Genomic DNA, 23,394 nt, shown 5'->3' on the forward strand with positions numbered 1-23,394 from the left:
TGTTTCTATCAAAACCCACAATTCTTTCCAAAAGAATATTTTCCATCTGATTCTTTTACCTTGATCACACTTTAAAAGACGGCAATGGCGTTTTCTTGATTTCGAAGATCAATCGAAGGCCATAAGTGGCTTATTCATGAATGAACTCGTTAAATGACGAATAACGCATGTAGCAGTTTGTCCCTTTATCAAACTTGCAGAGAAATTTGATGGAACTTTTTCTTTTGTTGTTCGTAAAGAAGTTTGATGAAACTTTTTCTTTTGTTTTTGTTGTGAAGCCCTTTTCCCGTACAAAGTTGCCTTTGAATTTTCTCCTTAGGATTTTCCTTTCTAGATTTTTTCTAATTTCTCAATTTCTTCCTCTTCTTGAAATAAGACACCTCTACTTTTCTGATTTTTCTGAATTTTAGTTGCTTAAATCAAAAGATTTAGTTCCTTGATTTTAACAATTATTTTTCTTCTCCCGCTAACCCCATCGAGCATTCAAATATTTGTCCTACATTTTATCAATAGGATAATAATAATAATAATAATAATAATAATAATAATAATAATAATAATAATTTTCTTTTTTATTATTATATTATTATCCTTTTTTAAGACCAAATTAGTGGTAATTTAATCCACTAAAAATTTTGTCTACAAGGTTATTAAGAAGTCTCCACAAAAATTAGATAATTTAAATATGTTGTCTTGATATAAAAAGAAAAAAATTAATTTAAAATTTCTATCTTTTATTTGAAACCTAAAATCCAAATAATATTTTTGTCACATTTTATTTAGACTTATTCAGACTTCAAGTAAAAGAACAAATATGATCTTCGTTCATGATACTATATCAAATTATTTCTGTCATTCATCTTTCATCCTTTAAAAAGCTAAGAATAGTCTTCGTGTTTGTTTTTTTAATTTAAAATAAATAGAATTTAATTTAATTTAATTATAAATACAACTTAATAGTATTAAATATTAAGTTGTTTGTTTTTTCACAATGAAAGTTGAGTGTGAGGGTTAGGGATTAGAAGTATGATTAACTAACATTTTAGATTAAATAAAAAATCACATATTTTAGATTTTTATATTGAGATAAAAATATTGATAAATAAGTTAAAATTTTAAAATAAACAGCTGAAATCTGAAAGTAAATTGCATTTAGCATTAAGTTAAAAAACAAACACCACCTTAATTGGATAATTAGATAAAATTTATATTGTAAGTACAATCCTTAGTATCACAATATAAAATATTAAATAACATAATATTATTTAGTTATTTTTTGAATAATTTTATTTGAAATTTTAGGCTTAATTTGAAGGGCCTAGTAAAGCTGTGGGCTGGCCCAGGCCGGGCCAAGCTGGGGCCACTCAACCCATTCCTGGCTCATTGTCAGGGTAAGGCATGGCCCAAGTGACTACCACCCACTTTTGAATTCAAGCTCTTTGGTTGTTCGATGCAAGGATTAAAATATCGATAAATGCGATATACTTGATTTTATTATTATATTGGAAATATTGGAGAAATATCGGTGGATATTTTGATAAAAATATCGACAATGAGAAAATTATTCAAATTTCACAAGAATGCTTGAAAAAAACTAAAAAAAAAAAATGATAAAATAAGTAAATAATGCGATTTTTTATAAAAATTTGATAAACATTATCTTTAATAATATATATAATATTTATCAAATTTGTTATAAAAAATTAGCATAAATTCCTTTAATGTATTTATATTCATTTATTTTAAAAATTAAAATACTTTTATTAAAACATATTTTATTACATTTTAAATAAAAAATTAAATTGATTTATATAAAATATTTTATTTGAGTTTTGATTTCTAAAAATTGATTACAAGTGACAATTTTTCTATTAACATAAATTTATTTAAATAATTAAAATTATTACTAATTTATCTTATCAAATTAATTTTAATTTATAGAATATTAGGACTTCATTAATTTTTTGTATTGTAGTAATTTTTGAGTAAAATTATATTTTTAATATTTTAAAATAAAAACATTTAAAATTAAATAAAATTAAAGGGATAAAAAAAGAGAATGAAGTGATAGTAATTTTTTAAAATAGCAGAGATAAATATAAAAAGTAGTTAAAAATAAAATGATAATTTAAAAAAAAAAAAAAAGCTTTCAAAAAAATCTCCTATATTTCCCCGATATATATATCCTACATATTCGCTAATATATCCGACATATTCACTGATATATCTAAAATATCTATATATCTCCCATATTTTGACAGGCTTCTTTTGCTACTCTGCGTGACGCTTCACGCTCGATTTTTTTCACCGATTTATTGAATCCAAACTGATATATCCCTGATATTTTGGCAATTTTCCAAATATTCCTCCCATTTTATAATCAGTACTCAATATCCTTTCGGGTCGTCCGATATCCAATATATCGACGAAATATCATCGATAAAAATCAAATTTTCAATCCATGGTTTGATCAACATTCATTCAACATTTTAATACTACTATACGAGGAAAGTTATTATTCCCATTTTTATTGTTAATATTCACATAAAATTTTCTTTATTCAATTAGGAATATTTTCCATGAATTTAATAAGAAAAAATGTTTTTTATATTTGATTTTATTATGAAAATTATAAATATATATATATAATTAAAATTTTATATATTTTCAAATTATTTAATATAAAAAAAATTAAGATAAATAAATTTAAAACAACAAATAAAAATATTTTATTATTTTTAAATTTACTTTTATTTTCTTTCATTTTTTTTTCTTATATCCTTTCCCTCTATTTTCTTTTTCTTACATTTCCCCTTAAATTTTTTGAGTAACCAAACATAACATAAATAATTCTTATTCTTCCTTTATATTTCGTACTACCATATACAAATTAAACAAAGCAATTCATATTTATTTCTATTTGATTATTTTTATATATTTTTTCCTTATCCCAAAGATAGTACAAAATTTTACTCATGTATAGGCTTAACCTAATCCATTCAAATTAATTTCATGACCTCGAAGTCCACTAACTAAACCTATGTTCACTTGCTTAAGTTTTGACTTAATTTTAATTCAAGTAAGTCAAGTTTAAGATCTTACTTTAATAAATGGTTTTCAAGTTTGGGTTGAGCTCCATTAATAGCAGCTATATTCTTCCCTTAATTATTAGATGATCAAGAGAAAACTGAAAACTTCAAGATCAACCAAGCCCAGCTTGTTGCCAATAACCTAAAACCTCATTTGGGCCATGAGGGTTCTAAACTTTGGATAGGGTGTGTTGAGGCCTACCCAATCCATGGTTAGTGAGGTTGGGCTCATTAGCAAAGTATTATAGGAAGATCCCATAATTATCAATTCCTGACTAACATTTTTTTTATTCCTTTCTTGTTCTTAAACTAACAGCCAAACATACCTATACTCTCCAATGAGTTAGATTACTTAATTTGGAAAAATTAAAATGATTTTAAATACCCTTTTCAATACTTTAATTTGGATAGTTTTTTATTATTTTTTATTTTTAATATTCAAAATCATAATAGTAAAAGTTTTATTAAATGTGAAATAACTTTGGACATAAATCAAGTAAAACTTTTATCAAAAATAATATTATGGTTATAGCACGGTCTTTTCTAAAATTATGAATTTTTAAATAAAATTAATAAAATAAATACAAAATATTGTAAGCCCCAAGTTTGAGAAAAGTATCATTTTTTTAAAAGGTCACAGTGTCAAAACTAATTTTAAAATTACAATACTCTTTAAAACATCAATCTTTTGAAGAGATAATTTCAATTCAAATTTTAAAATTATTTTTTTAAATAACAACTCCAATATTCAATTAAAATTATATTTTGAAAAGAAAATTTTTGAAAATATATTTTGAATTATTATATTTTTAAAAATATTTTTAAATTTGTTGGTTTTTTTCCTCAAAATCCCACATTACCTTCTCAATGGGTTTCTTCCATTTTTGAACCTTCTCTCTTGTCCTTTAGACTTTACTAAGAGCAAGTTGGAATATGACAATTCCATACTTATTCTACTGTCCAAAGTTTGTGGGCCCAAAAAATACCCCCAATGAAGAATAAGAGCCATAAGAATATAAATATTTAAAAAAAAAAGAAAAAAAAGTAACCATCCTTATCCATCTTATAAAAATATAATTTTTCCTTGCTGAAATAAATTTATAATAATTTCTATATTTATTATTGATCATGAAAAATGCTGTGATTTATTGCCTTAAATTGAAGCTTTGCTTGTGTAATTTGCAATAAATTTTATATATTCACTTACAATATGATTTTTTTTTTTTTTTTTGTAATAAAGATATTAAATTTATATATATAAACTATTTCATAATTTATTGTATCATGGTCCAAAAATCAAGCAAAATCTTTATTTCCAGGAAAGGAAGGAGATCGGAGGTCTTGATCAAGAAGTCATTGCAGCAAATGTTGATAATTCTCACCTTGGAAGCAATGTCTCTTGGAAGTGGATTAGAATTCCAAATCTTTGAATTTTTGGACTTTTTAAATTTCCATTTGCATATATTTGAATTGGTCACTGTTAGGAAATTTTGTCTTTTTGTCTAGAATCTCAGTCTACCACCCTATACCATTAAATTGACAAATTAAATTTTTATGTATTTGTATTTCCAAATATTTGTAGGAAAAAAAGAAGAAAAACTTAGACTAATAAAATAGTAAAGAAAATAAAAAAATATTTAATTTTCTTGTAGAAGGTAGATGTCTTTCCAACAATCTATCAATTCCAAGAGGTTTCACCTTGAAACCATGTGACTAAAAAAACCCCACACAACTCATAATTAATATCATAATAAATTCATTGTAATTTAATGTTTCCCATATGCTTAATTTGTATTAAAACAATTTTTTTTAATAAATGGTGAGAATTCTAAAATAAATTGAGAAAAATATAAATAAAATGACTTTTATTACCATATACCAATCTTAAAAAAAAAAAAAAAAAAGAATGAGGAATTATGACACCATAGAGGTGATGAGTTAAACCTTCTCCAAATATTCCATAGCTGACTCTTTCAAAGTCATGGGTCTTTATTCCTTAAGTGAATAGTTTATTAATTCTCAGGAAAATCCAACAAAGATACTTTGCATGAACCTTCATGAGAAATTATCTCTCCTAATACCCATTCATTTATGCAGTTGCACCCCAATTTGACTTGGTAAAATCCATGAGATGCTTCTCCCAATTGTTTGGACTTACCTCACTCAACATGCAATCAATCTGCACCCCAATTTGACCATGGTAAAATCCAGGAGATGCTTCTCCCAATTGTTTGGACTTGCCTCACTCAACATGCAATCAATCTTAATTAGCTTGTTAATTTGATCTAAAAGTTTGGTTTGATAAATAATTTATTAACACATGAAATCGAATTAAATTAAAACCCTAACATATTGTCTCATTGGTAAACAGGCAAATCAAGTTCATCAACTCTGATCGATAAATTATGACCAATATTATACATGAACTCTACATAAACTAAAACCTTAACACCTTTACCTATCTAGAAAAATAAATATCATCGAGCTTTAACTCAATGAAAATCAATTCAAAAGCTTAAACCGTTAAATAATGAACCAAAAATATATATCAAATAAAGTATAATTAAAACCCTAACATTTTAATTACGTATCACTTTCAAACTATCTTTTTTTTTTTTTTTTTGACAATAATTAGTTTTTGTTATCAAATTTTTTCATACCCTTCTCAAACTAATTGTGATAATTTATATGTACATGAGAGGATCCATCAATAGCTAGTGAAAAAAATCTTTGAAGGATTCTCTCAACTAGATGCGTAAAAGTTGACTATAATTTTCGTATATGCCGTCAAGGTCCACTTGTTGACGTGAGCTAACAAACAAAAATAGGCGCCTAATCCATCTTTTCAATTCATAAATCAATCTCGAAGTCGTGTAAATGGACTTAGACATTGAGGCCTCCATCAGGAAAATTAAGAACTATGAAATTAAGGTCTCAACTCTCTGTTCATGGCCCAAACTACAAGATAATGGATTCATTTCTCTTCTCCTTCATGGCCACAATTCTGTTGCTTCCAGGAGCAGCAGCCGAAGTAGGCACCGGCCATATGGGCAGTATTGGTGTTATCGTCGATAATAGTTCGCGTATCGGTAAAGAAGAAATAGTAGCAATGAAGTTAGCCATCCATGACTTCAACAACAAATCTAATCGACAATTGGATTTGCATGTGAGAGACTCTCAAAGTGATCCAGTTCTTACTTTGCTTTCCGGTAAACTTCACCAATCTAATCATCTTCAGTGATTCGAAGGAAACTTAATTTGAAGATGTACCCGATAATTAATTTGAATGAATTTTGTTTCTAACTTTCGTATGTATTCTGGGATGCAGCCAGAAATCTGATCAAGAAGAGGAGAGTGCAAGCTATTATCGGCCTTGAGACATGGGAAGAAGCATCTATAGTTGTGGAGCTTGGTAGTAAAGCTCATATTCCGATTGTTTCCTTGGCTGATGCAGCTCCGCAGTGGGCAACAGATCGCTGGCCGTTCCTTGTTCGAGCCTCCCCGGAGAAACACCTGCAAATGAAAGCTGTGGCAGCCATTATCGGGTCTTGGGGATGGCGTCGGATCAATGTGATATACGAGGATACCAACTCTGCTGGCTCTGAGATCATTCCATTTCTTGCTGATGCCCTCAAGCAAGTTGGTTCAGAAATCGGATACCTTGCAGCTCTACACCATCATCTGCAGTTAATTCTTCTTCTTTATCTGATCAGCTCCAACGGCTTAAAGGAAAGCAGTCACAAGTCTTTGTGGTTCATTCATCTTATCAATGGCGGAGCGTTTGTTTCAAAAGCTAATGAATTGGGCATGATGGAAAAGGGTTCTGTTTGGATCACTACAGACAGCATCACAAATCTTGTACATTCCATGAATTCCTCAGTCATCTCTTCCATGAAGGTGTTCTAGGAATGAAGAGCTTCTTCCAGGAAGACGGAGCCCGGTTCCAAGACTTCTACTCCAGATTTCGACAGAAGTTTCGACACTGTATCCTAAGGAAGACAACCACGAGCCTGGGATTTTCGCCGTTCGGGCATATGATGCGTGTGGTCTGTTGCTCTAGCAATGGACAACAACAGGTCGACCCAACAATTGTTAGAAAGATTGAACTCAGCGATTTCCATGGCTCACAAATAGAATCAATTTGAGAGACGACGCTTGGCTCCACAACGCATGTTCAGATTGTTAATGTGATTGGAAAAAGTTATAGAGAGCTCGGATTCTGGTCGGAGGATCAGGCTTCGCCAAGCCTACTAATGGTCAAATTCAAAACAGTAGCTCCATGGACATCCTGGGGCAAGTGTTTTGGCCAGGAGGCCCTATTCCACCCCAAGAGGATGGGCACTTCCTACAAGCGAAACCCCATTGCGAATTGGAGTGCCCCTCAATGCCACATTCAAACAATTTGTTTCTGTAACATATGATGATGGAGGCAATCCATCGGTTCCGGGTTCTCAATCGAAGTCTTCAAAGCAGTTCTGAAACATTTAAACTACAGTCTACCTCATGAGTTTTTCCCTTCAGTGTACCTATATGATTTGGTGGAACAGGTCATCTCAAGGTGAGAGATTGTTCATTCTCTTACTCTAAACTCCACTGTAAGTTACATTATTAATACTTTTCTATACTTAACATATAAATTGTATCTATGTTAAGAAATTTGATGCGTGTAGGCGATACGTCGATAGTTTCAAAGAGATGGGAGCAGGCTGAATTTTCGCATCCCTACACAGAACCAGGATTGATGATGATAGTTCCTGAGAAGTAGAGACATCCAATAGGGCTTGGTTATTCATGAAGCCCTTCACCAAGGCGATGTGGGTTCTAACAGGTGCTATAACCATCTACAATGGCTTCACCCTCTGGTTGATAGAACGAGACCAAAACCCAGACTTATGACAGGCTCTATTCTGACCAAATGGGAACCTTGGTTTGCCTATCCTTCACCACCTCTTCTCTATGCATGGTAAGGGCTATAAATCATCCATTTCATCTACTGTATTTGAACTGAACATATAGAATTAGTATATAATTTTGTTGCATGTATCCATTCTTTCTTCAATGCTATGAAATCACAAGGGTTCGGATGATATTTCCAATGCACATTTTATGTCATAATTTCAAGCCAATTTGACATCATAATGCTCTCTTGATCAGCTAAGAGTAACCCTAGCTAATAGACTTGATAGTTGTATCTGATGAATTTTTTCGTATCCCATTGTTCAAATGTAACATGGAAGATGGGGATTGAGGCTGTACAGGTCTTTAAGTTCCCTCATGCATTTATCTTTCTGAATCACAGAGAAGGCAACATAGTAATCTGTCCCGGTTGTAATGTGGTCTGGCTGTTCGCATCTCTGGTGATACGAATAGCTACACTGCTAATCTTACGAGCATGCTTACGGTCCAACGCCTTGAACCTACTGTGGTCGATGTGGAAGATCTGAAGAGTGCTATTCCATTGTTGGGTGCAGCAAACGATCATTCGTGGTGAGGTATTTGGTGGATGGCATAGGAATAAAGAAAGTAACATAAAAGATATTACTTCAGCTGAAGAGTATGCTCCAGCTCTCAGAAGCGGAGAGATAGCAGCAGCCTTCATTGAAGCTCCCTACGCCAAACTATTCCTTGCCCAAACTGCAAAGGCTTTGCAGCTTCTGGGAAAACATACAAAGTTGGTGGCTTTGGATTTGTAAGTCCCTATATTCCTTTATAGCTAACTCTCCTTTTTCCATCTTACTCAAATTTTCTAAGATCAAAGGTAAGCCTATCAACCTGCCATTCATGCCATTTGGGCTGTGTTTCTTGAAAAAGTGCCTCAGGGAGATCATCACTGAGAGCACTTTTGCATTAGGCTCAATTGAGTGGTGGCTTTGTTTTCTCTGAAGTCCCAAATCAATAGAAGATTTTTCCCTTTTCCTCAACTTTTCTCAGCAACCAAACATGTAGACTGAAACCCATTAGCTGCACCAAACCAAAATTAATTAGTCTATCTAGTGTATGATTATTAATATGATTAATTAATTAAATTGCCGATTCTTTCAGGTGTTTCCAAAGGGATCATCTATTCTTCCAGACATATCTAAAGCAGTCTTGGAGGTGTCCGAAAAAGGTGAGTTAGGCGTCTTAGAGAACAATTTGATTGGATCCCAGAAGTGTGATTCAAATGCAGAAATCAGTGAGGATAGCAGTAGTCTTAGCCCTAGCAGCTTTTGGGTACTTTTCTTAATAACAGGAGGTGTATCAACAGTTTGTCTTGTAATCTTCATGGCCAGAGAAAGGTTAACCTATTTGTATAATTATTTGTTGGGGCATATGGCCATTTGGAGACTAATATCAGCTGTAATGAGAAGATGGAGATCACATCCACGTGATCGATTCTCTAGAGGAATTAGCGACGTAGAAAGTAATGGTAATGCCCAACACACATCTATGCATTCACCACAATACTTTGGATATAGAGTGCCACGGCAAAGAAATTACAGCTCCAGAACTTCTTCCTAAATCCACAGCTATATCAACCCAAAAATCCAAATTTTAGAGGATACTTGGGAAACATAACCGTATGTGAATGCATTTAAGCACAGAATTTATAGAATTTTTTCTGTATGTTTGTGCTCTGTGAAATGCAATGTAATTCTTATTTTTAAATGCATTTGTGCATTATTGTACCATTTTAGATAAAGCAATATATAAATGCTCTTGATTTTGTATATAAAAAATCATATATTAATGTGATGGATTTAGACTTAGGTGTTTGTTTTTTTACTTAATTCTAAATAGTGTTAAGTATTAGATTATATATTTTTTTAATATTTTATTTCTATTAAACATTAAAAGGTAAAAAAAAAAAAAAAAACCAACATGTTACTTTTTTCACTTAAAAAAAAATCCAAATATTTTAGTTTTTTCTATTCAGCAAAAAATTATAATAAGTTGTGAAAAAGTTGAAAAAACAAACGCCCTTTTAGTTTTTGTTTGGAGCTTAAGGCCATATGTTGATAAGTATGTGAAAGGAAAATAAAGCTTAAAACCGATCAAAACCCTAAAAATCTAGACACTATTCATCAAAAATGAAAAAGAAACATTAGCAAATCTATATAAATGATGATTCAATGTCTCTCAAGGGCAAGTTCAAGTTGTCAAAACATCAATTTTTCCTCCGTTGGTCATTATTGTAAGGGTGGTAACCAACTCTTCTTTGAATCTTCTAAGACTTACCTAATCCCATGCTGCCTTAATCCCATTCAAGCTCAGCTAATTGTTGGTGAATAATGCATAATTGTATAAATTTAAGGGCATAGTCATGATCTTCAGATTCAACCAAGAGGAATGGTAGATATCACCAAGTTTTCCTTGACTTTTCCTCACGCGATTGAATGGTTGTAAGGCTTTGTCAATTTAAAGAGATATATAATCAAGAGAAAGACATGAATGATAAGATCGATCTTTCCGCATGGAATAGTGAAATCGAATGCGATCAAGTGATGAAAGCTATCTAATTAGTGAGTAATTTAGAAGAACAAGGGACTAATCTTTAATTTTAATTCGGTCAATCAATCCAAATACAAGTATAACTTATAATATAAGACATAGTTAAGACTCCCATGACCTAGAATTAGCATACAGTGACATTTGAATTTATCTGTCTCCTCAACATAAAATTGTTATCTAAAGGCATTTTGTATGCTCTACACGTCAAGCTATTGAAACAAAAAAATTAAGAGTCTCAGAACATAATGGTAGTTAGCGATGAATTCAATGTCAAGATTGTAATATCAGGATTCTTTGATAACAAAGGCATTGACTCAGTCTAAGATTGCCCGATAATTTCAACAATCTCTGATCAATGCGCATATATATTACTATGACGAAAAAATAAAAAAATTCTAGTCTCAATTGGGCCTGTATATTTGAACAAGTCAAGTGTTTCAATGAGTTTCAATCAATCCACATATATGAAAAGAAAAAAATCAAAGTTCATGCACGTTAACCAATTTTCAAGCTTTGTTTCTAGTGATAGTATACACCAAATATACTGGAGATTCCAAATAAGGAACCCTTCAAAGTCACATTTTTATAGTCCCGTCTAAACGGGGTCATTCCATGAAAGCTGCATCAATATTGCAAGGAAATTCCCAAACCTACCAATTCACATAGAAAAGTCACATAATTTTTTGTTGTCTTGTGCCTGTTGGTATATACTGGATTAATTAATATATCTAGAAAGCAGCAAAGGAATTCAATTCAAACTAAAGCAATGTGATTTGACATTAATACACCTCAAGGTCTTACAAGTTTAACGGAAGAACAACGTTATGTAATCAATAAATGCATCCTTTACTAATGATCAGCGAAGCATTAACAACGTAGCGTGGTAGTTCTAGAATTCTTCGTTTCAGACCTAGGGTGGAGCCAGTACTGATCAATTGTCCACAAGAATGGGATTCAATTCTTTGAATCATGCCCCATAAGATGGGCTTCAATTCTTAAAGTTGACCCAGTAAGCAACAAAAAAAGACAAATGAGGCAAAGAAAGGAAATATAAAGGGAAGGGACCATGGTGGCAATGTCCTTTTAGTCTTCACAAAATGGGCATATTGTTTTCTCTCTTCTTCTCTTTCTTGGCCTTAGATTTGTTGTTTCTGCAAATGGCAACAGCCGATGGAGGCACCGACTCAATTGAAAAAGCTGATGTCAAGGGAAGTATTGGAGCTATTCTAGACTATAGCTCGCGCATTGGGAAAGAAGAGAAGGTAGCCATGGAGATGGCTATAGAGGAATTCAACTCTCAGTACTCCAACCAGCATATTGACCTACAGATAAATGACTCTCAAGGGGAACCCATCCAAGCAGCACTTGCAGGTAAGTCTATCAGTTCATCTCCTTTAATTTCTGGCAAGTAATGAGAGTTCTCTACAGTACCATGTTTGACATTGAAATTCAGTTCCCATGACCACATCCTAGTTCGCAATAGATCTTGTTCATGCATATATACTATATTTCTGGGCAAATTATAGATGACTCAGGACATAGCTAGGGCATTCAGAAACAGACATATATATATGCTGAAATGTTCATGAGGTTCATATATATGACAAGATATTCTTAGTGATAAATGGGTTTTTGGAAATGAATTTTACATATATACAACTATGAGAACTGGTGGTTAACACTGGGCAAATTCATTACCTACTTAGCACTCCACTTAAAGCTATGAATTCGCATTAGTTTTCTGGGAAATGAAAGGAGTTACTAAAGGAACTAACCATAATATTTTGTGCATTCATCAGCATCTTAGCACATCCGTACATCCATACAGACTTGACCGATAAGTCATGAGGAAAGAACAAATTAGAACAGTTGCTTTTTGAATGAGTTTGCATAGCATTGTGAAGAAATTAAGTAAACAACAAATTACAAAGAAATCATGGTGTACTAATATATATAGGACATATATACCAAGTTTTTACAGCTTGTTTGTGAAGTATTCATAGGCAGGAATGGTTTGATTTCAGTACATAAAACAAAAAAAGAATCAACCATTTTTGGCCTTGTTTTGCATATTAGTTTCATTATACATATATATAGTACTGATATTGTTTTGATAGTAAAATTATCAAACCAAGTAGAAGCTGCTACACTTCTACTAATGCTGCTACTACTACCACCACTCCTACTGCTGATTTTTTGAACATTGTTGCATCAATATACAGCACGGGAGCTTGTATACAGGCATCGAGTAAAAGCAATTCTGGGGCCCCAATCATGGGAAGAAGCATCCTTAGTTGCAGAGGTTGGCAGTCAAGCTCATACCCCCATTCTTTCTCTTGCCTATGCAACTCCACAGTGGGCAACAGAAAGGTGGCCCTTCCTCATCCAAGCCTCTGCAGACCAGTCTGGACAAATGAAAGCCATTGCTGCAGTTATTGAGTCTCAGGATTGGCATCGGGTGACCGTAGTATACGAGGACATCCCGTCCTCCGCCACTGGAGCCATTCTCCAACTCTCAGAAGCCCTGAAAGATGTAGGAATAGAAATAGGCCACCTTCTGCCTCTCCCACCTTTGTCTTCTTCTTCTTCATTGGTTGAAGAGCTCCATAGTCTTAAAGAAGGGCAGTGTAGAGTGTTTGTGGTTCATACATCCTTGCAATTGGGGGTTCACCTATTCGAAACTGCCAAGAAGATGGAGATGATGAAAGAAGGGTATATATGGATCATTACAGACACCATTTCCAGTCTTGTCCATTCCATAAAAGCCTCTACCATCTCCTCATCCATGGATGGAATTGTAGGTGTCAAAAGCTACTTCAATGAAACCACTCCCCAGTTCAAGATATTCCGGGGGAGATTCAGGAGGAAGTTCATCTCAGAACACCCTGACGAAGAAAAGAATGAACCCGGGATTTACGCAGCTAAGGCCTATGATGCCACTTGGGCTGCAGCTCTAGCAATGAAGGGAGGAAGGGATACTGGCCAACAACTCCTAGAAAAAATTTCAAACGGCCAATTTGATGGCTTAACTGGAAAGATCCAATTCAGCGATCAGAAATTAGCCCCAGCACATATATTTCAGATCATCAATGTTGTAGGGAAGAGTGATAGAGAACTAGGGTTCTGGTCCGAGACATCGGAGGAGGAGTCAAGTTTTTGGGGAGATGGAAGAGCTCTGGCACAGGTGGTTTGGCCTGGGGGACCCAGGAATACTCCAAGGGGATGGACTCCTCCAACAGATGAGAAGCCACTGAAGATTGGCGTGCCCAGTGGGTCCACTTTCAAACAGTTTGTAGAAGTGATACAAGATGGAAATAATATTTCTTTCAAAGGATTCTCAATCAATGTCTTCAATGCAACTGTGGAACGCTTGCCATATGCTTTGCCACATAAGTTGTATGCCTTCAATGGCACATACGATGAACTAGTGAGACAGGTTTATTTAAAGGTACGAGATATGCTGTCTTCTTTCATTCAGTTTCTTGCTCTTCCGATTTGAAAGGTCTGTTCGGTGATACTTTATTTTTAATCCTTTTTCCATGCTTGTACCATCATTTTTCAAAAACTGTTTTTCGTCTAAAAAATATATATATCAAATATATACAGCTTTCAATTTAAAAACAGTTCCCAAATAAAAGTTTCGGGTTTTGTTATTCACATAAACTTGTCCATATTTGTATATTTACTTGAAACTCTCTGCAAATGTGAGCAGAAATTTGATGCAGTAGTTGGAGATGTTGCAATAGTAGCCAAAAGGTTTGAGCATGCAGAGTTCACACAACCTTATGCTGAACCAGGATTGCAGATGATAACCCAGTTCGATCAAAAAGCAGCAATAAAGCATGGCTATTCATGAAGCCCTTCACAAGAGCCATGTGGATTCTAACAACATTCATAAATGTCTACAACGGATTCGTGGTATGGTTGATAGAAAGAAACCACTGCAATGAGCTTAAAGGCTCAGTCCTCAATCAAATAGGAACCCTACTGTGGCTAGCTTTCTCAACACTCTTTTCTCTGCATGGTAAGAAGAAATCCCTACATATCTTAGAAATTTAAGGCATATTTGGTAACTATTTTTCAAAATAGTTTTCAATTCTTTGAAGGAAAAAAAAAAAACAAAGAAAATACATTTAACAACCCGACAAAACAAAAACTAATTTTCTCAAAAGCAGAAAACTTGATGTTTTCATATAACATCTTTTAATGATTTTCGATTGTTTTCTATATTTTTTAAAAAAATAATTATACAAATATGAAAAATGATTATAAATAAATTATTAGATATCAAGTTAGTTTTAAGACATTTAAAAATATAGAAAATAAATTAAAAATAGTTTAGGTTCTCAAAAACAATTTTTTTCTATAAAATATTAAAGACCAGTTTTTCAAAAACTGTTTTTAAAAACAATTCCCAAATAAAAGGGAAGTTTCTATATGTTGTAAAATTGATAGTCTCACCCTAGTTGATTTGTTTGAACATAGGGGAAAAACTTCACAGCAATTTATCGCGGATGGCGATGGTGGTGTGGCTGTTTGTGGCACTAGTCATCACACAGAGTTACACGGCGAACCTCACCAGCATGCTCACTGTCCAGCAGCTTGAACCGACGGTAGCCGATATCGAGACGCTGAAGAGTAGCAACTCGATGATCGGGTACTGTAGGGGGTCCTTTGTGTCAGCATACTTGAAGGATGTCTTAGGTTTCAATGAAAAAAACATCAAGAATTATTCATCACCTGAAGAGTATGCTAAAGCCCTCAAGGATGGACAGATAGCCGCAGCATTTCTTGAAGCTCCTTTTGCGAAACTATTCCTTGCGAAGTACTGCAAGAGCTTCATGGCAGCTGGGACGAGTTACAAAGTCGGAGGATTTGGATTCGTGAGTGCATTCTCTCTTTTCTTCTTCCATGTTAATTCTTTCACATTTGGGTTATATCTAGTTTCTAAAAATTTGAGGGAAAATACAAGAAAATAAAATAGAGATGAAATGTGATATTCCACATCAGGTAGAAGAAAAAGTTTATCTCGCTCTCTCTCTCTCTCTCTATATATATATATATGTAGGATCAAAAGACTTTTAGAGAATCAAGACCCATAGTTTAGAAACAATTCAAAGGGGCTTTCAAAAGAAGTGCTTCCTTCTTGACAGTGTTAGATGGCCTCAGTGTGGGCTTTTGTTTGTTCCCGTTTGTCTAATGGGTGCCACAATTTCATGAGATACAGCAAAGATGTTGTGTTTGCAATGAGATGGTTGTGATATTCCATGTTGGATAGGAGAAAAGTTCCTGATAAATATGTTTTAAAACATGAGGGCAACTCATTTAATTGTTCATTATAAAGATTGAACAATTTGAAAATACATAAGTATCTAATTAATTTTAATTATATTTGATTTTCTTTTATAGTTTTCATATAAGATGAGAAATTCATTTTTCTTAATAATTTTTTTTTCTTTCCTTAGTACTAGCACTTCCTGGGATTGAAGGTTGATGAGATTCTTATGGTTTGTGGATCAGGTATTTCCAAGGGGTTCTCCATTGCTCCATGACGTATCTGAAGCTCTTTTGAATGTGTCTGAGAGTGGTAAGCTAAGGGAACTAGAGAATAGTATGCTGTCATCTGAAAAATGTGAGGATGCAGAAACAGAAGATGATGAAACTTCAAGACTGAGCCCTAGTAGCTTTTGGGTGCTTTTCATTATAACTGGAGGGACATCAACGTTTGCATTAGCGGTTTATATGCTTCATCGCAACTGGACCTTCCATGATTCTACCTCTGAACACAAAACCATCTGGAGATTTTTCATTGCTATAATGAAACTGTGGCGGCAGCGAACCCGAAAACTTTCGCAAAGAGTCAGTGATGTAGAACTTCCTAGAGGCTCTCCTAACATCGAAATTTGACATTCCAGGCCATGACTTAGATTGAAGATGCAATTTTGGTAGACCCCCACAGATCCTAGCTAGCTACCACAGTAGAAGATGAATTTCAGAAAGGCACCTTAGTTGTCACCATGTTAAACCAGAGTTTCAAAACCAAGATTTACCACTTGTTCTCAGAATATATGTAAGAGGATTATGAAATGATTATCTAATAATGTTAACATAACTTATCAAGTATCATTTTATAAGCTCTGGATCTGTTGATAATCAACCATGAGTTTCAATTTACTGATTGTCTGATCACTTAGAATAACAGTTGGTTACTAACTAAACCAGCAGTACAGTTCTAGATTCATGGTTTTGGGTTTTTAATCTGGGCCTTTGGCAGCATTTCCAAGTAGAGCAACTATATATTAGAAATAAATTAGACTTATCATGTAACGACCACCAATCATTGAAGTTCACCCAATTCCCATATCAGCAAAGAAGCAATTCGGGATGCACTAGTAGAGAGCCCTTCTGATGTCCTTCTAGTCAAGAATTGGGGCCTCATTTGGTGCAGCAGGTCTTGGGACTGAAAGTATTAGCAAGTGGCAAGCCCAACAATATCCTTCTTAAGGACTAGTGAAGTAATGATTCACTTTTAACCATGTAGATATTATCAATTTTGGGTTTGATAAGCCCTCACGGTGAACTCAGAGCCCATTTGATGCCCCTTCAGTCAACAACTGGGGCCTCATTTGGTACACCAGGTCTTAGGACTAGTATTAGCAACAGCAAGCCCAACAACATCCTTGTCGAGGACTCATGATACAATGAACCCTCCCAACCACGTCAGTATTGTCTGCTCTGGGTTTGATAGGCCCTTAGGCAAACTGGTAGAGAGCCCATTTAATGTCCCTCTAGTCAAGAATTGAGGCCTCATTTGGTGCAACAGGTCTTAGGACTGAAAGTATTTGCGAGCTGCCAACCCAACAACACCCTTGTCGAAGAGACTAGTGATATAATAAGTAATCTAATCATGTGGATATTGTTCACTTTGAATATGATAGACCTCATAGCTTTAAAACACATGTATGAGGTTAAAAGGAGTTAGTACATGTATAGCATTAAAACTTTTTTCATTTATCCAATATTTCCTCATCCACTATTGAATATCACAATACCCCATCCCCTCGTGCAAATACAACATTCTCATTGTGTCCCTTAGAATTGTTGGGTCAAACAAATTTCTAAACCAGGGTAGGGATGGGCTATAATACCACTTGATCACGATTGACTCTCAATTATATAGATATTGTCACCTTTAAGCCCTAAGGATTCTCACTATTTGAAAATGTGTTTATAAGATTAAAAATATTTATACATATATAGTATTAGGAACTTTTTTCCCTATCTAATATGAGATATCACAAGTGACTACTCATCTTATAGTATAACACTTGCACAAAAGAAGGTTAAGGGATCTTCCCAATCTTCTCCTCCAATGAAAAGTTAGAGCAACCAATGAGATCAAGAAATGACACGTAAACTTAGAGGCAATAAAGCAACCTTGCCATAGTAGATGTGTTGCCACATTCGTTTCATGAATTCTTTTTATTTCAAAAACATTTTTATTATGAAAAACCAACTTTTTTCCATGAAATTATTTGTTCAAAAATTCTTATTCAATTTTGTTCATAACTAAGCATCTAGACCATTTTATAAAACAATAATGAACTACAAGATGAATCAAGTATTAATTTGAATATCAATACTAAATGGGAACTCAAAAGTAACAATGGAGACGAGAATTGTCAAAACATCTCTAGCAATTTGAGCAAGGACCCTAATTTTAGAACCATTGATCTTCCACCAACTCAAAATATCAAACCACTATCTCTTTCATTAATTACTTTCTAATGAATGCTAATCTAATTCTATCTTGCTTTCCACATTATCTTCCATATATAAGTGTCATATAAAAGTGGAAATAAAAGTTAAGATTATCTTATTTCCCTGACCCACTATCCATGGGTTATGAGGATTAATTCATCCACAATTATCATCGAGAAGTATTTTCCTACAATGATCTGCACTGAAACCCGTGACAAGCGATATACAACCACTATTCCTCTTTTCTTTTTATTCCTTGTTCTTACTTTGGAATGATAATTTGTTTCATATCCTCACACCTAAATGGGTATTTCTTACATCCATTATATTCATTTTATTATGAAATGCATAGTTAATACCACAATAATTACATCACCCTCAAATAATCAGGATCACATCCTTTTACTTTTGTGAAATGATCCCAAATCTTAGAAGGTAACTTAGTAGGCTTTCCACTAGCTACTTGTATTCTGTAGTGGCAATGAAAAGTCTAGAAAGGTTGTTGATGTTGTTCTCAAAGTCCTGATTATAGGAGTAGGTGTCCTACTAGACGAGTTTTCTTTAGTTGTAAACAAATAATAATTAAATAAAAAAAACTAAAAATGTAGCTTTTAAAAAAAAAAAAAGTGAATAATAGGAGAACTTCTTGGTTTTTATATAATTTGAGAAAGGATTAAAGACATGATACCAAGGATGAAAAAAAAAAAATTATGTGTATATATATTTTCTAGTACATTTTGTTAATTCCATTTCTGTTCAATGAGAGATATCATCATCAATCTCCAAAAGCTTGCCAACCACAATTGCACAAATCGAATTCATATCTAAAGATTGCTTTCAAATGCATTGAAAAATACTAAGATAAAAAGGTTATACCCAACAAACTCCCATTGAATGTGTTTGATGAAATCAACACTACCGTAGAATGATGAAACAAACAAATTAATGGGAGCAAAATGATCAAAACATAAAAGAAATCTTGACATACTAGATAACATCACCTGATTGGTGAATCGAAAAGGTACTATGATCACTCCACAACTTATCAAACGCAAATGCATGTACAGATTCCAATGAGTTACCCATTATAAATGTAAGAATTTCTTCTCATTCGGCCGGCATCATCACCACATGATTTAAAGAGTATACTCGAAAGCAATCAATCAAAGAATCAGTCAATATATATGTTTTCCTCTATTCTAAGGTTGAATTAAGCCGGCAAAACCCTGTCTTTTGAATCTTTGATTGAACAGAAGAAGGGTCAAAGGGGCGGTCTTCTTAACAAAATTGAGCAAGCAAAATACAAAGGAATGTTAGATTACAAGCCAACTAGTACGTAAAGTCCTCCTACAATTCCAGGCACTAAATCTACGTCAAGATATATCATTTAACTCCAAGCGGTGACTCTTTCCACTTCACCTCCAGTCTTTACCTTTCATCATCAATATTTGAATGGAATTCATACAAATATTCCTAGTCTATTTCCAAGCTAACATATTTAGGGTTGTGCATATCAAACTTTCAAAGTCGTATATACGTTCTAGTCCACACGGCTTTTCTTCCACGCTTGAAAGTTTCATGAACACTAATTTACTGGTAACTTCCCAACATCATACCTATACGCATCCAGTCTTCCCTTCATAAATTAACAAAGAGCTCAGTTCAAATACATATAGAGGGGGCATATTAAAAGTCACTGGATTCAGCTGCACAAAATTAATGGATACATTACCTTACCTCTCTTTGTTCATGGCCTTGATTTTGTTATTTTCACGAAAAGGAACAGCCGAGGATCCTGCTAAGGGAATTATAGGTGCCATTGTGGATCACACTTCTCGCATAGGTAAAGAAGAGAAGGTAGCAATGGAGATGGCTATTGATGATTTCAGACTCTACTCTAATGGAAGTCTTCGTCTGCACATTGAAAACTCTCAAAGGGAGCCCATCCAAGCTGCTCTTGCAGGTAATTATGGATCAGCTTTTCTTCTTTAATTTTCTTTTAAGATGAAGTACTTGCCTCAATCTCCATGATCAGTGTTAGAACAATAATTCATCGTAGTTTAAAGTTCACATACTTAGATTCGTGGACTAATGCTGAATCCTTTACATGAATTTGCAGCTATGGATCTTATCAATAAGCATCAAGTTCAAGCTATTATCGGGCCACGAATATGGGAAGAAGCATCCTTAGTTGCAGAGGTTGGCAGCCAAGCTCATGTCCCTATTCTTTCTTGCGCCAGTGCAACTCCACAGTGGGCATCTGAGAGGTGGCCCTTCCTCATTCAAGCCTCACCCAACCAACATGCAGAAATCGAAGCAGTGACTGCAATTATTCGATCTTGGGGATGGCATAGGGTCGCCATAATATATGAGGATATCGACTCAGTAGCATCTGAAGTTATCCCTCATTTCACCTATTCCCTGCGGGATATAGGCGCAGAAATCAGCCGTCTTGTAGCTCTCCCACCTTTTGCTTCTTCATTGTCCAAAGAACTCACGAGCCTAAAAAAGGAGCAGTGTCGAGTATTTGTTGTTCATTCCTCGTTGTCATTCGCAACACACATGTTTCAGCAGGCGAATCAAATGGGGATGATAGAGAAAGGTTATGTGTGGATCACTATGGACACCATTACAAGTCTCGCCCACTCTCTCAATGCATCAACCATCTCTACAATGCAAGGAGTGGTAGGGGTCAAGAGCTACTTCAACGAAACCGAGCCAAAATTTCAGGATTTCTATGTCAGATTCCGGAAAAAGTTCAGCTTGGAACATCCTGAAGAGGAAAACCATGAGCCTGGAATTTTTGCAGTGCAGGCCTATGATGCCATATGGACAGTGGCTCAAGCCTTGGTGGGCAACAACCTGGGGGGCCAACACATACTAGAACAAATTTCACTAACCTCCTTCCATGGATTAACAGGACTGGTTGAATTCACAGGCCGGAGAATAGCTCCATTGCGTGATTTCAGATTGTCAACATGATTGGAAGGAGTTATAGAGAACTCGGGTTCTGGACATCGGTATCAGGCTTCACAGATACTATGGATGAGAAACTTGCTTACAACCCTTCAATGAGAACACTAGGACAGGTGTTTTGGCCTGGGGGACCTTGGTCTATTCCCACTGGATGGACTTTACCATCAAGCTATAAAACCCTAAAAATCGGTGTGCCCATTGGATCAGTGTTCAAATTTTTTGTGAATCCAATGTATGACTCTGAAAACAACATCTCTTTCAGTGGACTCACCATCAAGATCTTCGAAGCCGTCCTGGAATACTTGCCATACTATTTGCCCCACCAATTCATTCCCTTCAATGGCTCATATGATGCATTAGTACTCCAGCTTGTCCATCCAGAGGTACTGAGAATATTTGTTAATTAGGTCATTTTGCTAGATCATTTTATTTCAATAGTGATTAATCAAAATTCTTTTACATACGAGTAGAAGTTCGATGCAGTAGTTGGGGATGTAGCGATAACAGCGGAGAGGAATCGGCATGCAGAATTCACATATCCTTATACTGAATCCAGGTTGGTGATGATAGTCCCAGTGCAAACAAGGAATAGAGCATGGCTATTCATTAAGCCCTTCACAAAATCCATGTGGGCTCTAACAACAATCATCAATATCTACAATGGCTTTGTCATATGGTTGATAGAAAGAAACCACTGCTCCGATCTCAAAGGCTCAGTGCCGAATCAGATTGGAGTTTTGCTTTGGTTGGCCTTCACCACACTCTTCTCTTTACAGGGTAATTAACATGAAAGTAATGAATTCTCCTTTGGTTGAGAAAATTGAAGATTTTTTTTTATCAAACACGAGATTTTAATCTTCTTCATTTCGGTTAAATTATGTTTGTGGCTAGGGCAAGAACTACACAGCAATTTGTCACGGATGGCAATGGTGATGTGGCTGTTTGTGGCACTGGTCATCACGCAGAGTTACACGGCTAACCTTGCCAGCATGCTCACTGTGGAAACGCTTGAGCCGACGGTGGACGATATCGAGTCACTCAAGATTAGCAAAGCCGTGGTTGGGTGCAGTAGGGGAGCTTTTGTAGCAAACTATTTGGAGAAGGCCTTGGGGTTCCATACTGATAACATCAGAAGAATCACTGCACCAGAAGAGTATGCTCAGGCCCTTAGAAATGGGGAGATTGCAGCTGCATTTCTTGAAGCCCCTTTGGCCAAATTATTCCTAGCTCGATACTGCAAGGGCTTCGCTCGAGCAGGGCCGACGTTTAAAGTCGGAGGGTTTGGATTTGTAATTCAATTTGCTCTTTATCATCATCAGTTCCCATCGACCCTCTTTTAAATTCTTTTGAATCAAATCAAGAACAAACTAAAATTTAAGTAATTGGTTGTTTCAACAGGTATTTCCAAAGGGATCTCCGCTGCTTGTCGACATATCAGAAGCACTCTTGAAGGTGTCTGAAAGCGGAAAGCTACAAGAACTGGAGAATGCCATGGTTGCATCACAGAAGTGTGTGAATATGGATTGGGAAGAAGAAGATTCTAGCCTCAGCCCCAACAGCTTCTGGGTGCTTTTCATAATAACTGGAGGCACATCCACAGTGGCTCTTCTCACCTACATTGCTCACGATCATAGGACATTGATGAACCACTGGACGCATTGTAAGCGCAGAATCTCTCGAAAAGTCAGTGATCTGGAAAGCTCGACAAATTCACCAAACATGCCCGCGTCTTGACTGAGTTTCAGACATTATTCAAGGCTATATGGCATGGAAGAAACCGGCTACCATGGACACAAATTCTCCCATCTTCTGCTAGAACATAATTCATACCCCATTAGTCCATGTGCTGAATCCACAACATCAATTCCTCTAATAAAATTCAAAATTAAAAAAAAAAACCCATCAGTTTTAAAACTCCATTTTCAGTTGGTAGACACCAAAAGAAAAGAAAAGAAAAGAAAAGAAAAGAAAAGAAAATTGCAGTGGAACATGCTGAGCTGAAGAAAAAAAAAATGGAGCTACAAACAAAACGCATGTGGCGCAGTGGAATGTTGGGGCTGAATTGGGGTCTGGGTAC

At 34.8% G+C, this 23,394-nt stretch overlaps 2 pseudogenes; both read left to right on the forward strand.

Annotated features, from left to right (window-relative positions):
- The first annotated feature begins 11,737 nt into the window (after positions 1–11,737).
- Positions 11,738–16,487, forward strand: LOC117909059 (annotated as a pseudogene).
- Positions 16,488–20,090: 3,603 nt separating this feature from the next.
- Positions 20,091–23,051, forward strand: LOC117909060 (annotated as a pseudogene).
- Positions 23,052–23,394: the final 343 nt, after the last annotated feature.

The sequence above is a fragment of the Vitis riparia genome, chromosome 19, assembly GCF_004353265.1.
Source record: "Vitis riparia cultivar Riparia Gloire de Montpellier isolate 1030 chromosome 19, EGFV_Vit.rip_1.0, whole genome shotgun sequence".
Classification (NCBI taxonomy): domain Eukaryota; kingdom Viridiplantae; phylum Streptophyta; class Magnoliopsida; order Vitales; family Vitaceae; genus Vitis; species Vitis riparia.